The sequence below is a fragment of the Bubalus kerabau genome, chromosome 21, assembly GCF_029407905.1.
Source record: "Bubalus kerabau isolate K-KA32 ecotype Philippines breed swamp buffalo chromosome 21, PCC_UOA_SB_1v2, whole genome shotgun sequence".
NCBI lineage: Eukaryota > Metazoa > Chordata > Mammalia > Artiodactyla > Bovidae > Bubalus > Bubalus kerabau.
The window spans coordinates 15,740,803-15,754,194 of NC_073644.1; positions in this window are offsets into that span (position 1 = coordinate 15,740,803).

A 13,392-nucleotide genomic window follows, 5' to 3' on the forward strand; every position below is an offset into this window, starting at 1 on the left:
TACTCTTGCTATCAATCTTTTCCAGCAAAAAGGTATTTTCCAGTGAATTGATTCTTCACATCAGGTGGCCAAAGTAGTGGAGCTTCAGTTTCAGCATTAGTCCTTCCAGTGAATATCCAGGGTTGATTTCCTTTAGGATTGACTGCTTTGATCTCCTTGCTGTTCAGGGATTGTTGAGAATCTTCTCCAGCAGCACAGTTTGAAAGCATCAGTTCTTTGGTGCTCAACCTTCTTTGTGGTCCAACTCCCACATCCATAGATGACTACTGGAAAAACCATAGCTTTGACAAGATGGAAATTTGTAAGCAATGTGATGTCTCTGCTTTTTAACACCTGCTAAGGTTTGTCATAGCTTTTCTTCCAAGGAGCAAGCATCTTTTAGTGTCATGGCTGCAGTTACCATCCACAGTGATTTTGGAGTCCAAGAAAATAGTCTGCCCCTTTTCCCAATTTTTCCCCCATAGGTTTGCCATGAAGTGGTGCCAGGCTCCTCTGTCCATTGGTATTCTCCAGGCAAGCATACTGGAGTGGCTTGCCATTTTCTTCTCCAGGGGTCTTCCCAACCCAGAAAACAAACTCAGGTCTCCTGCATTGTAGGTAGATTCTTCACCAACTGAGCTATGAGGGAAGCCCTGAAGTGATGAAACCAGATGCCATAATCTTAGTTTTTGAGTGCTGAGTTTTAAGACAGCTTTTTCACTCTCCTCTTTCACCTTTATCAACAGGATCTTACTCTTCGTTGCTTTCTGTGATTATGGTGGTATTACCTGCATTTCTGAGGTTGTTGATATTTGTCCTGACAATCGTGATTCCAGCTTGTGATTCATTCAGCCTAGCATTTTGCATGATGTACTCTACATATAAGTTAAATAAACTTTTTTTTCAGAATTTTCCACAGTTTGTTGTCATCCACACAGGTAAATGCTCTTATGTAGTCAATGAAGCAGACGTAGATTTTTTTTTTTAAAGAACTCCCTTGATTTTTCTATGTTTAAACAAATATTGGTAATTTGATCTACGGCCCCTCTGCCTTTTCTAAATTCAGCTTGTATATCTGGAATTTCTCAGTTCATGTATTGTTGAAGCCTAGCTTGAAGCATTTTGAGCATTACCTTGCTAACATGGCCAGAATACTGGAGTGGGTAGCCTTTTCCTTCTCCAGGGGATCTTCTCAACCCAGGGATTGAACCCAGGTCTCTTGCATTGCAGGCGGATTCTTTACCAGCGGAGCCACAATAGCATAATCATATTTTAGGGTTTGAAATAGCTCAGCTGGAATTCCATCACCTCCACTTTCTTTGTTCATAATAATGCTTCCTAAGGCTTACTTAACTTCACACTCCAGAATGTCTTGCTTTAGGTAAATGATCACACCATTGTGATTATCTGGTCATTAAGACCTTTTTTTGTGTCATTAAGACCTTTTGTGTGTGTGTGTAGTTCTTCTGTGTATTCTTGCCACCTCTTTTTAATTTATTCTGCTTCTGTTAGGTCCTTGCCATTTCTGTCCTTTATTGTGCCTATTTTTTCATGAAATGTTCCCTTGATATCTCCAATTTCTTAAAGATCTCTCTGCTGCTTCTGCTAAGTCACTTCAGTCGTGTCCGACTCTGTGCGACCCCGTAGACGGCAGCCCATCAGGCTCCCCCGTCCCTGGGATTCTCCAGGCAAGAACACTGGAGTGGGTTGCCATTTCCTTCTCCAATGCATGAAAGTGAAAAGTGAAAGTGAAGTTGCTCAGTCCTGTGTGAGTCTTAGCGATACCATGGACTACAGACCACCAGGCTCCTCTGTCCATGGGATTTTCCAGGCAAGAGTACTGGAGTGGGGTGCCATTGCATTCTCTCTAGTCTTTATCATTCTATTGCTTTCCTCTATTCCTTTGCATTGTTCTTCACAAGGCTTTCTTATCTCTCCTTGCTATTCTCTGGAATGCTGCATTCAGTTGGCTGTATCTTTCCTTTTCTCCTTTACCTTTTGCTTCTCTTGTTTACTCAGCTATTTGTAAGGTCTCCTCAGAAAACTGCTTTGCCTTCTTGCATTTTTTTTCCCCTTTTGGGATGGTTTTGGTCACTGCCTCCTGTATAATGTTACGAATCTCTGTCCATAGTTCTTTAGGCACTCTTTCTGAGATCTAATTCTTTGAGTCTATTCATCATCTGCACTGCATAATCATAAGGGATTTGATTTAGGCCATACCTGAAAGGTCTTGTGGTTTTCCCCACTTCAATATAAGTCTGAATTTTGTAGTAAGGAGCTCATGATCTGAGCCAGAGATTCAAGCTCATTACATGTTTTGTGCATTTTATTTCTATCATTATTACATTATTAGAACAGTTTCACCTGATTAGATTCCATAGCTGGGGGACTCATGCTGTAAGGTTAAAAAAAATTGCAATAAGACAATAATGAGGATGTAAAGACATATTTCATCATTAATCTTTTATTTTGAACATTTGTATTGCTATACCTGACTTTTGAGAGTGGAAATGGTGCTTCATCTAGAATGGGTTCAGTAACATGGAGATTACAGCTATTTTTCCTGGGGTAGTGAATTGTTTCTTAGTATAGAAAAATTGGAAGGAAGCTTAAAGTTCATGAAGTGCTAAATTTCTCCAATTCTACCTTTCCAATCAGATGCTAGGTAATGGTTCCAGCTCTGGAAATTTACCCTAAATGCATTATATATATATATATATATATAAAATAAAGCTTCAAAGTTACTATAAAATTCCTAGAATTGCCAGGTAAAATCTCTGACTTTTATCTGTTAATTTGTTTGGTAATACAATGGGAAAAACATTCAAAATTCATATTAATTTTATGTAGAAGTTCTAAAAGTTTATATTTTCACATATATTTTCTTTTTATAATCTTTTTTCAGAGCCAGTTTCTAGTACTGTCAATTATCATACTAATCACCTATTTTTGTAATATCTGTACCTGGATAAATAAATAGGTCAGAGTTGGTGTGTTACCGTAAATCCAAAGTAACACTGCAAATCTTTCACGCTGAGATAGAACTAAACTGACTGGATAGTTGAAAAGTTAAAGTTTAAAAGAAAACTCAGTTTTTTGGAAAACAATTTAAGTCATAGGTGCATAATAAGTTATACACAGTCTATCTCTAATTTAATTTACTTTTCTCCTTTAAGTCCAATTGCCAGTTTCCTTCCTTATATGCATCTACTTGAATATCTACCCTAATTTGTGTATATATCCTTGAAAATACAATTGCCATGTAAAATATGCAGCAATGTTAAGTGCACAAACACACAGAGTTTTAGGTAAGCTTTTATTTATTGATTTATTTTACATAAAGCATATAAAGACATGACATAAGACATAAGACCATAAGACATGACATAATAAAACATAAACATAAACATAAGACATGACACCATAAAACTTCTAGAAGAGATTATAGGCAAAACATTCTCTGACACAAAATCTGTACCAATATTTTTTTAGGTCAGTCTCCATGGCAAAAGAATGAAACCTACAAACTTACAAGCTTTTACCCATCAACGGACACCACAAATAAAATAAAAGGCAACATACAGAATGGAAGAAAATATTTGTAAATGATGTGACTGACAAGGGCTTAATTTACAAAACATACAAACAATTCATAGAACACAACAGCAGCAAACAACCCAATTGAAAAATCAGCATCAGAACAAGTAGATATTTCTCCAAAGGAAAAAATATAAATGGCAAGTAGGCACAGGAAAAGATGCTCAACATAACTATTAGAAAAAAGCAAATCAAAACTATGATGAAGTACCACCTCACAGAGGTCAGAATGGCCATCATTAAAATGTCAACAAATAACAAATGCTAGAGAAAAAGTGGAGAGAAGGAAACACTCTTACACTGTTTTTGGGAATGTAAGTTGGGTACAGTCAGTATGGAAAAGAGTATGAAGTTTTCTCAGAAAACTAAAAGGATAATAGCATATGATTCAGCAACCTCACTGCTGGGCATATATCCAGACAAGGCTAATTCAAAAAGATACATGAACCCTCATTTTCATAGAATAACGATTCACAAGAGCCAAAACAGGGAAACAACCTAAATGTTCATCAATAGATAAATAAATAAAGAAAATATGGTACATATATTCAATGGGATACTACTCAGTCATAAAAAAGAACAAAATAATGTAACTTGTAGCAACATGGATACAGTTAATAATGATCATACTAATTGAAGTAAGTCAGAAAGAGAAAAACAAATACTATATGATATCACTTATATTTGGACTCTAAAATATGACACAAATGAACCAATGAAACAAAAATAGACACATGAATATAGAAAACAAACTTCTGTTGCAAGGCAGAAAGATAGCATGGGAGGGTGGTATTGGAAGATGCAATCTAGGATGTATAGAATGGATAAACAATAAGATCCTTTCTACTGTATAGCACAGAAAACTATATTCAATATCCCATGATAAGTCATAGTGAAAAATTATATATATATATAATAAAATATGTATATATATATATATATGTATAACTGAATCACCACAGCAGAAATTAGCACATTATAAATCAACTGCATGGCAAATAGATGGGGAAACAGTGGAAACAGTGGCTGACTTTATTTTTCTGGGCTCCAAAATCACTGCAGATGGTGATTGCAGCCATGAAATTAAAAGACGCTTACTCCTTGGAAGGAAAGTTATGACTAACCTAGACAGCATATTAAAAAGCAGAGACATTACTTTGTCGACAAATGTCCATCTAGTTAAGGCTATGGTTTTTCCAGTAGTCATGTATGGATGTGAGAGTTGGACTATAAAGAAAGCTGAGTGCTGAAGAATTTATGCTTTTGAACTATGGTGTTGAAGAAGACTCTTGAGAGTCCCTTGGACTGCAAGGAGATCCAACCAGTCCATCCTAAAGGATCTCAGCCCTGGGTGTTCATCAGTAGAACTGATGCTGAAGCTGAAACTCCAGTACTTTGGCCACATGATGCAAAGAGCTGACTCATTTGAAAAGACCCTGATGCTGGGAAAGATTGAAGGCAGGAGGAAAAGGGGACGACAGAGGATGAGATGGTTGGATGGCATCACTGACTCAATGGACATGGGTTTGGGTGTTCTCCAGGTGTTGGTGATGGACAGGGAGGCCTGGCATGCTGCAGTTCATGGCATCGCAAAGAGTCAGACATGACTGAGCAACTGAACTGAACTGAAATCAACTACAATACAATAATAAAAAAAGAATACAGATCTGCTGTGTTCCATCTCTTTATTGCTTCCTACATAGATAATCACCGTATGACTTTTGTTAACATTGGTTACCTTTTATCTTTTTAAATTGCATATGTAGATGCTATAGAATTTACACTTTTGTATCTGGTTTCCTTCATTCAACATAAGGTTTACAAGATTTGTCTTTGCTACATGTAGCATGACTCTTGGTCACCTTCATTTCTATATAATATTCTAGTGTATGTGCCTGTGCAAAGAAATAGAGACAACTAATAGAATAGGAAAGACTAGAGATCTATTTAAGAAAATTAGAGATACCAAGGGAACATTTCAATTGAAGATGGGCACAATGAAGGACAGAAATGGTATGGACCTAACAGAAACAGAGATATTAGGAAGAGGTGGCAAGAATAAGCAGAACTATTAAAAAAAAAAATGATCCAGATTACCACGATGGTGTGATCACTCACCTAGAGCAAGACAACCTGGTGTGTGAAGTCAAGTGGGCCTTAGCAAGCATCACTAAAAACAAAGATAGTGGAGGTGATAGAATTTCAGCTCATCTATTTCAAATCCTAAAAGATGATGCTGTGAAAGTGCTGCACTCAATATGCCAGCAAATTTGGAAAACTCAGCGGTGTCCATAGGACTTGGAAAGGTCAGTTTTCATTCCAATACCAAAGAAAGGCAATGCCAAGGAATGTTCAACCTACTTCACAATTGCACTCATCTCACACGCTCACAAAGTAATGCTCAAAATTCTCCAAGCTAAGCTTCAGCAGTATATGAACTGAGAAATTCCAGATGTTCAAACTGGATTTAGAAAAGGCAGAGGAACAAGAGATCAAATTGCCAACATCCATTGGATCATCATAAAAGCAAGAGAATTCCAGGAAACCATCCACTTCTGCTTCACTGACTATGGTAAAGCCTTTGACTGTGTGGATCACAACAAACTGGAAAATTCTTAAAGATATGGGAATACCAGACCACCATACCTGCCTCCTAAGAAATCTGTATGCATATCAAGAAACAACAGTTAAACTGCACATGGAAATTGACTGGTTCCAAATTGGGAAAGGAGTACATCAAGGCTGTATATTGTCACCCTGCTTATTTAATTTATATGCAGAGCACATCATGAAAAATGCCAGGCTGGATGAAGCATAAGCTGGAATCAAGTTTGCTGGGAGAAATCAATAACCTCAGCTATGCAGATGACACCATCCTTATGGCAGAAAGTGAGGAGGAACTAAAGAGGGTCTTGATGAAAGTGAAAGAGGAAAGTGAAAAAGGTGGCTTAAAGCTCAACATTCAAAAGACCAAGATTGTGACATCCAGTCCCATCACTTCTTGGCAAATAGATGGGGAAACAATTGAAACAGTGAGAATCTTTGTTTTCTGTGCTCCAAAATCACTTCAGATGGTGACCACAGCCATGAAATTAAGACATTTGCTCCTTCAAAGGAGAGCTATGACCAACCTAGACAGCATATTAAAAAGCAGAGACATTACTTTGCCAGTAAAAGGGCTGTCTTGTCAAAGCTATGGTTTTTCCAGTAGTCATGTATGGAGAGTTGGACCATAAAGAAGGCTGAGTGTTGAAGGATTGATGTTTTTGAATTGTATTTTTGGAGAAGACTCTTGAGAGTCCTTTGTACTGCAGTGACATCAAACCAATCAATCCTAAAAGAAATAAGTCCTGAATATTGGTTGGAAGGACTGATGCTGAAGTGGAAACTCCAATATTTTGGCCACCTGATGGGAGGAGCTGACTCATTAAAAAATACCCTGATGCTGGGAAAGATTGAAGGCAGGAGGAGCAGGGGATGACAGAGAATGAGATGGTTGAATGGCATTGCTAAATCAGTGGATATGAGTTTGAACAAACTCTGGGAGACGGTGAAGGACAAAGAAGCCTGTCGTGCTATAGTCCATGAGGTCACAATGAGTTGGACATGACTGAGGAAATAAACAACAACAAATGTGTTTGTCTGCTTAGTTACTCAGTCATGTCCAACTGTTAGAAACCCTACTGAACTGTAGCCCACTAGGCTCCTCTCTCCATGGGATTTCCCAGGCAAGGATACTGGAGTCAGTTGTCATTTCCTTCTCCAAGGATTCTTTCCAATCCAGGGATTGAACCCATGGCTCCTGTGTCTCTTCCATTGCATGCAGATACTTTACCTGCTGAGTATTGAGGAAGCCCATTTATTCTAATTTATAAATTATTCAATTCAGTATTACAGGAAAAGAGAGTCATTTCCAATTTTTGGCTACTGAAAATAAAGTTGCTAATGAATATTCTGGGATTTGTGTGTAATAATTTCATTTTAGAATTTAACAAGGGGTGGAATAGCAGGGACATAGTACATTTCTATGTTCTGTTTTAATAAATATTGTCAAACTGTTTTCCAATATATTTGTAACAATATAAAAGCCAAGAAACAGTGAATAAATTTCTTGCCTCACATTCTTATCAATATTTTGTATCAACTTCCCCTACTGTTTTAGGCCTTTTAGTGGGTATGTAGTACTATCCCTTCTTCTTGTTTTTCAGTTGCTAAGTTGTGTCTGACTCTTTGGGACCCCTGTACTGCAGCATATCAGGGTCCTCTGTCTTCTATCTCCCAGAGTTTTCTCAAATTCATGTCCACTGAGACGGTGATGTTATCTCATCATGTCATCCTCTGCCACTCTCTTCTCTTTTTGCCCTCAATCCTTCCCAGCGTCAAGGTCTTTTCCAATAAGTCAGCTCTTCAAATCAGGTGGCCAAAGTACTGGAGCTTCAAGTTTGGCAACAGTCCTTCTAGGAAATATTCAGGGTTGATTTCCTTTAGGATTGATTGGTTTGATCTCCTTGTAATCCAAGGGTCTCTCAAGAGTTTTTCCTCTATTCCTTGTAGGAGATTTTAATTTTTTAACATGTGGCAGTCTTAGTCCCGTGGCCACTAATCAAACTAGTGTCCCCTGCAGTGGAAACATGGGAGTCTTACCTGTGTACTGCCAGAGAATTTCTTTGTATTTCTTTTTTCTTTTTCTCTGATGACTGCTGCTACAGCAAAACTCTTTCCATTGATAATTAGCCATTAAGATGTATCTTTTTTAATGACATGCTTATAAGACGGTTGATGTCCATTTTCAGTTGGAACGTTTGTCTTTTAAAAATTGATATTTCTTAAAAAAAATTGATATTTCTTTACAAATTTCTGGATGTAATTCCTATATCAGAAATATATATTGCAAATATATTCTCTAAATCCTGGTCCATGGCTTGTCTTTTTTGCTCTGTTGTTTCATTTGTAATATTTATGTTTCCCTCCTTTATTTCCTGTCAATACTGCCAGAAATTATCAATAAGATTAATCTTAAATTATTGTTTGTTTGTTAATTCTCTTTATGTACTGTTTTAAAATGGTATTAATTTTCTATCATTTTCCTTCTCAACATTTCTTACATAGAATTTTTTTCTTTTCTGTTTTTCACAATGAATAGTTAAATTATTGTTTTCCAGAAGACTTTCTACTTTAGCACATGCCTTTAAGAACACATGCTCTCTTAGCATATTTTAAGCAATTCCACAAACTTTATTATGACATGTTGTCATTATCATTCAATTCACTTTTTTTTCCTAACTTCTACTGAGATTTCTTCCATGACTCATGCGTTATTTACATGTGTTTTGCTTAGTTTTCAAATAACAGGAGGCTTTCTAGATAGTTTACTGTACTTTTTACTGCTTAATGTCTCTGTGATTTAAGATTTAAGAACAAACTGAATTATTTCAATCCTTTGAGGTGTTTTGAAATTTATTTGATGGCTATCTCATGATCAATTTTGCTAAATGTTCCATATTTTAAAAATTACTAGGTATTTTGAACTAGCTCAAATTTATTAATTTGTTTAGATATTGTGCATCTGTGCTGATTTTTATATTTCTCTCAGTTATGAAAAAGTTTTGAAAAAAATTTCCTCTGTATGTGGATTTGTGTATTTCTCACATTGTTTTACCAACTTTGGCTTTATAGATTTTTGAAACTGTACTAATGAGCATGTAGGAATGTAGAAGCTTCATATCTTCCTAGTATAGTTATAAATTTATAATTTTTAAATATCCTGTATTATCTTCCAAATACCTTTTTGTTGGACTTAAAAATCTACTTATCTGAAATAGATAAGTAGAAAAATAAATACCTACCATTTTTCTGTATATTGTCACCCTGCTTATTTAGCTCACATGCACAGTACATCATGTGAAATGCTGAGTTGAATGAAGCACAAGCTGGAATCAAGATTACTGGAAGAAATAGCAATAACCTCAGATATGCAGATTACACCACTTTTAAGGCAGAAAGTGAAGAGGAACTGAAGAGACTCTTGATGAAAGAGAAAGAGGAGAGTAAAAAAAACAAACAAAAACAAACAAACAAAACAAACAAACAAACAAAAAAAAACTGGCTTAAAACTCAACATTCAAAAAACTAAGATTGGGAGAATAAGATGGCAGAAGGATAGGTGGATGTGGAATACCTCTCCATGGATACATCAGGAATATACCTTCAAACACAGAAATGCATGCAGAACACCAGCTGAAAGCATACAGGAGTGCCTGATCAGTGGAAAAGAATATACAGAGTCATGCAAAACCCTGTAGGATGAAGGAACTAGGGGGCAAAACCAGAGTGTTACTAGGACTGGACCTGCCCTCACTGGGTGGAGAAACTGATGCAGCGGTCCTATCCCCACAGCGGGGCAATTGTCTGAGTCAGAGGAGAAACATTTAAGACTGAGAGTGAAACAGCTGATCTGTGGCAACCTAAATGGAACGAGAATCAGACAGTCCTTGCTGCAGCCATATGTACCCTGGACAGTGACACAAGTCCCCTAGAAGGCACAGTGGCTGGGAGCAGGAGTTTGGGATTGTGGAGCAATTTCAGGGCAAGGGCTGCTGTTGACTGTGGAGAGATGGACAGAGGGGATGTGAGGGAGGGGACTGTGGTGGGAAATGCCTGTGGAGGAAAGCCAGGCAGCCAAGGAAGCAAGGCGATACTGCTGAGTCATGTGTAGGGGGTGGAGCCATCACCATTGCCTCTCTCTCCCCACACACCAGCATCAGCAGCTGAACAATAGAGAGGCTGGCCCATCAAGTGCCTGACGCACTGAACCACACCACCCACCCAGGGTGACCCTTTAAATGACTGATGGGCCAATCTACAGAGTAGGAGCCTAGCCAGGGTGCCCCTTTAAGTGCCTGACACACCAGTCTACAGAGTAGGACCCCACCCAGGGTGACCCTTTAAGTGACTAACACGCCAATCTAGAGAGTAGGACCCCAGTCAGGGGGGCCCGTCTATGTGCCTGACATGCCAAACAACAGATAAGGACCCCAGGCAATGGAACCCTCTAAGTGCCTGTACCAGCAGAGCTATGGAGAAAGACTAGCCAAAGAGGCCTTCTGATGGCCAGCTACCAGGGACTCGAAAGAATACTCTGATAGGGCCATAACTCCTATGGCTGAGGCAGTCCATATCCCTGCACACTTGGCACCACCAGAGTCCCTGAAACCCAAGCAGCTGCACCACCTTTATGCTCAATCCTCACTGGGCAGAGCTGCCATAGGCAAAAAAACCCCAAAGAACAAAAAACAGTTTTGTATCTATGCGTGCGGGGTCGCTTCAGTCATATTCAACTCTTTGCTACCCTGTGGATGGTGGCCTGCCAGGTTTCTCTGTCAGGGGGTTCTCTAGGCAAGAATACTGGAGTGTATTGGGCAATACTGGTTGCCATACCATTCTACAGCACTATATTTCCTGCTTTCCTAGCCACCAACTCTCCTGAGTACCTAGTGCTGCCAGAACCCCTGCAACCCAAGCAGCTACACCACCTCCACACCTGGCCCTCCCTGAGGCAGACTCAAGTCCTCCCAGGCAGCCTCAGGAGCAAACCCGAGTGGATGACCCACATGCAGAGGTGGAAATAAAACCACAATTGAAGCCCAGAGGCACTATGGCTAAGGAAGAAGACCCAAAGCTTTCCCACTAGCTATACAAGCTGCAGATTAAATCCACACAGTCAACTTGGCAGATTCTGTGTCTGCAAAATATATAAAAGGACATTGAAAGCTCCCACAAAAGAAAACACAATAGTTCTGATAGCTGTGGACATTGGAGGCAAGAACACACAGGAGTAGGACCAGATTAGAATATGAGCTGCCTCCACAGCAGGTCCAGAGACCAGCACAGTGTTGGAGGGCATCCTAGGGAGGTGTGGTGGACTAGGACTCCCAGTGAGGGAAAGGACCCGGACAGCAGTGACTCAAGATAAACATTTATTATTCTTATGTTTTAATTCGTTCTGTAGTTTCTTTTGGATTTTTTCATTTTTTTAAAATTTTCCTTCCTCCACCCTATTGTAGTTGTCACTTTTATTGGCACTATGAAATCTAATTAAGCTTTTGAGTTTCTTTTTTTAAATCACAATTTGTATTGTTATAAACCTGTGCCCTACATTGGGCTTTTGCAGTTCTGTGGTTTTCCTTTTTTTATTTTTTCTTTTCTCTTTTTTAATTTTTAATTTTTTAAACCTATTATTATTTTTTCTCCATTTATTCATTTATTTGATTTTCCTACTGTTCTTTTCCCTTGCAATTAATCTTTAATGTATATAAATCTTCTGTATCTACCTCTGTTTAACTTTGCTTTTCTATTTTTGCTTTCTTTTCTTTCTTTCCTTTCCTCTCAACTTATTTGTTAGTTTTGTTTTCATTACTTTATTCCCTACTTGGCATCTTACTTTAGTTTTGCTTTCCAGTTTGTGCTTTAGTTAGTCTTGTTCTTAACTGGTAGATGTTATTTTTGGTTTCCTTTGCTCACCAGATCAATCCATTGTACTTTATTTTTGTTGGACTGTTTTGATTTTGCTTATGAATGTCTATGTATATGGATATATTCCATTATTTTAATTATTATTTGCCTAATTTTGTAACTGCCATTTGTCTGGAGTTCATTTTTGGTGTCTCGATTTTGGGTATGTGTTTAATCTCACTTAGTGCCATAACAAACCACCTGTGGAAGCTTCATTCCTGACCAGAGATCAAGCCCTGAGCCTTTGGAGACAGAGCACTGACTCCAAGAGCCTAGACTACCAGAGAACTAACCCTAGGGAGTATCAAACAGTGAGAGCTCCCAAAAGGAAACCACTTGAATACAAGACTTATCATCGCCCAACCACCAGTAGCACCCTGTGCAGGATGCTGCATCCAAACAACAAACAAAACAAAAATACAAACCCAATCATCAACAGACAGGATTACCACCTCACTCAGCCTTGCCCATCAGAGGAAAAATAAAACAAAACTCAGCAAAAATCTCACCCTATATGAAGCTTACATAAACCAGTGGACCAGACATAGGAGGGCAGAAAACAAAAGGAATAAAGAATTCAACCTTAAAGCCTGGGAAAAGGAGGTCTCAAACACAATAAGTTAAAAAAAAAAAAATGAAAAGGCAGAGAAATACTACACAAATGAAAAAATAATCTAGAAACACAGAAGTCCACATAAATGAAGTGGAAATAGGCAAACTACCCGAGAAAGAATTCAGAATAATTATAGTAAAGATCAAAAACCTTGAAAACAAAATGTAAGAATCAATTACAAATAGAAGAATTAAAGAATAAACACACAGAGACAACATAATTACTGAATTTAAAAATAGTCTAGAATGAATCAATAGCAGAAAATCTGAAGCAGAAGAACGAATCAGTGAGCTGGAAGATAACATGGTGGAAACAACTTCTGAAGAGCAGAATAAAGTAAAAAGAATGAAAAGAACTGAGGATAGTCTCAGAGACCTCTGGGACAGTATCAAACGCATCAACTTTTGAAGTATAGGGGTCCCAGAAGAAAAAGAGAAAAATAAAGCATATGAGAAACATTTTGAAGAAATTATAGTTGAAAATTTCCCCAACATGGAAAAGGAAATAGTCAATCAAGTTCAAGAGGTGCAAAGAGTCCCATACAGGATAAACCCAAGAAGAAACACGCCAATACACATGCTAGTCAAAAATGACAAGGATTAAACTCAAAGAAAGGGTATTAAAAGCAGCAGGGAAAAGCAACAAGTAACATACAAGGGAAACCCCATACATTTAACAACTGATCTTTCAGC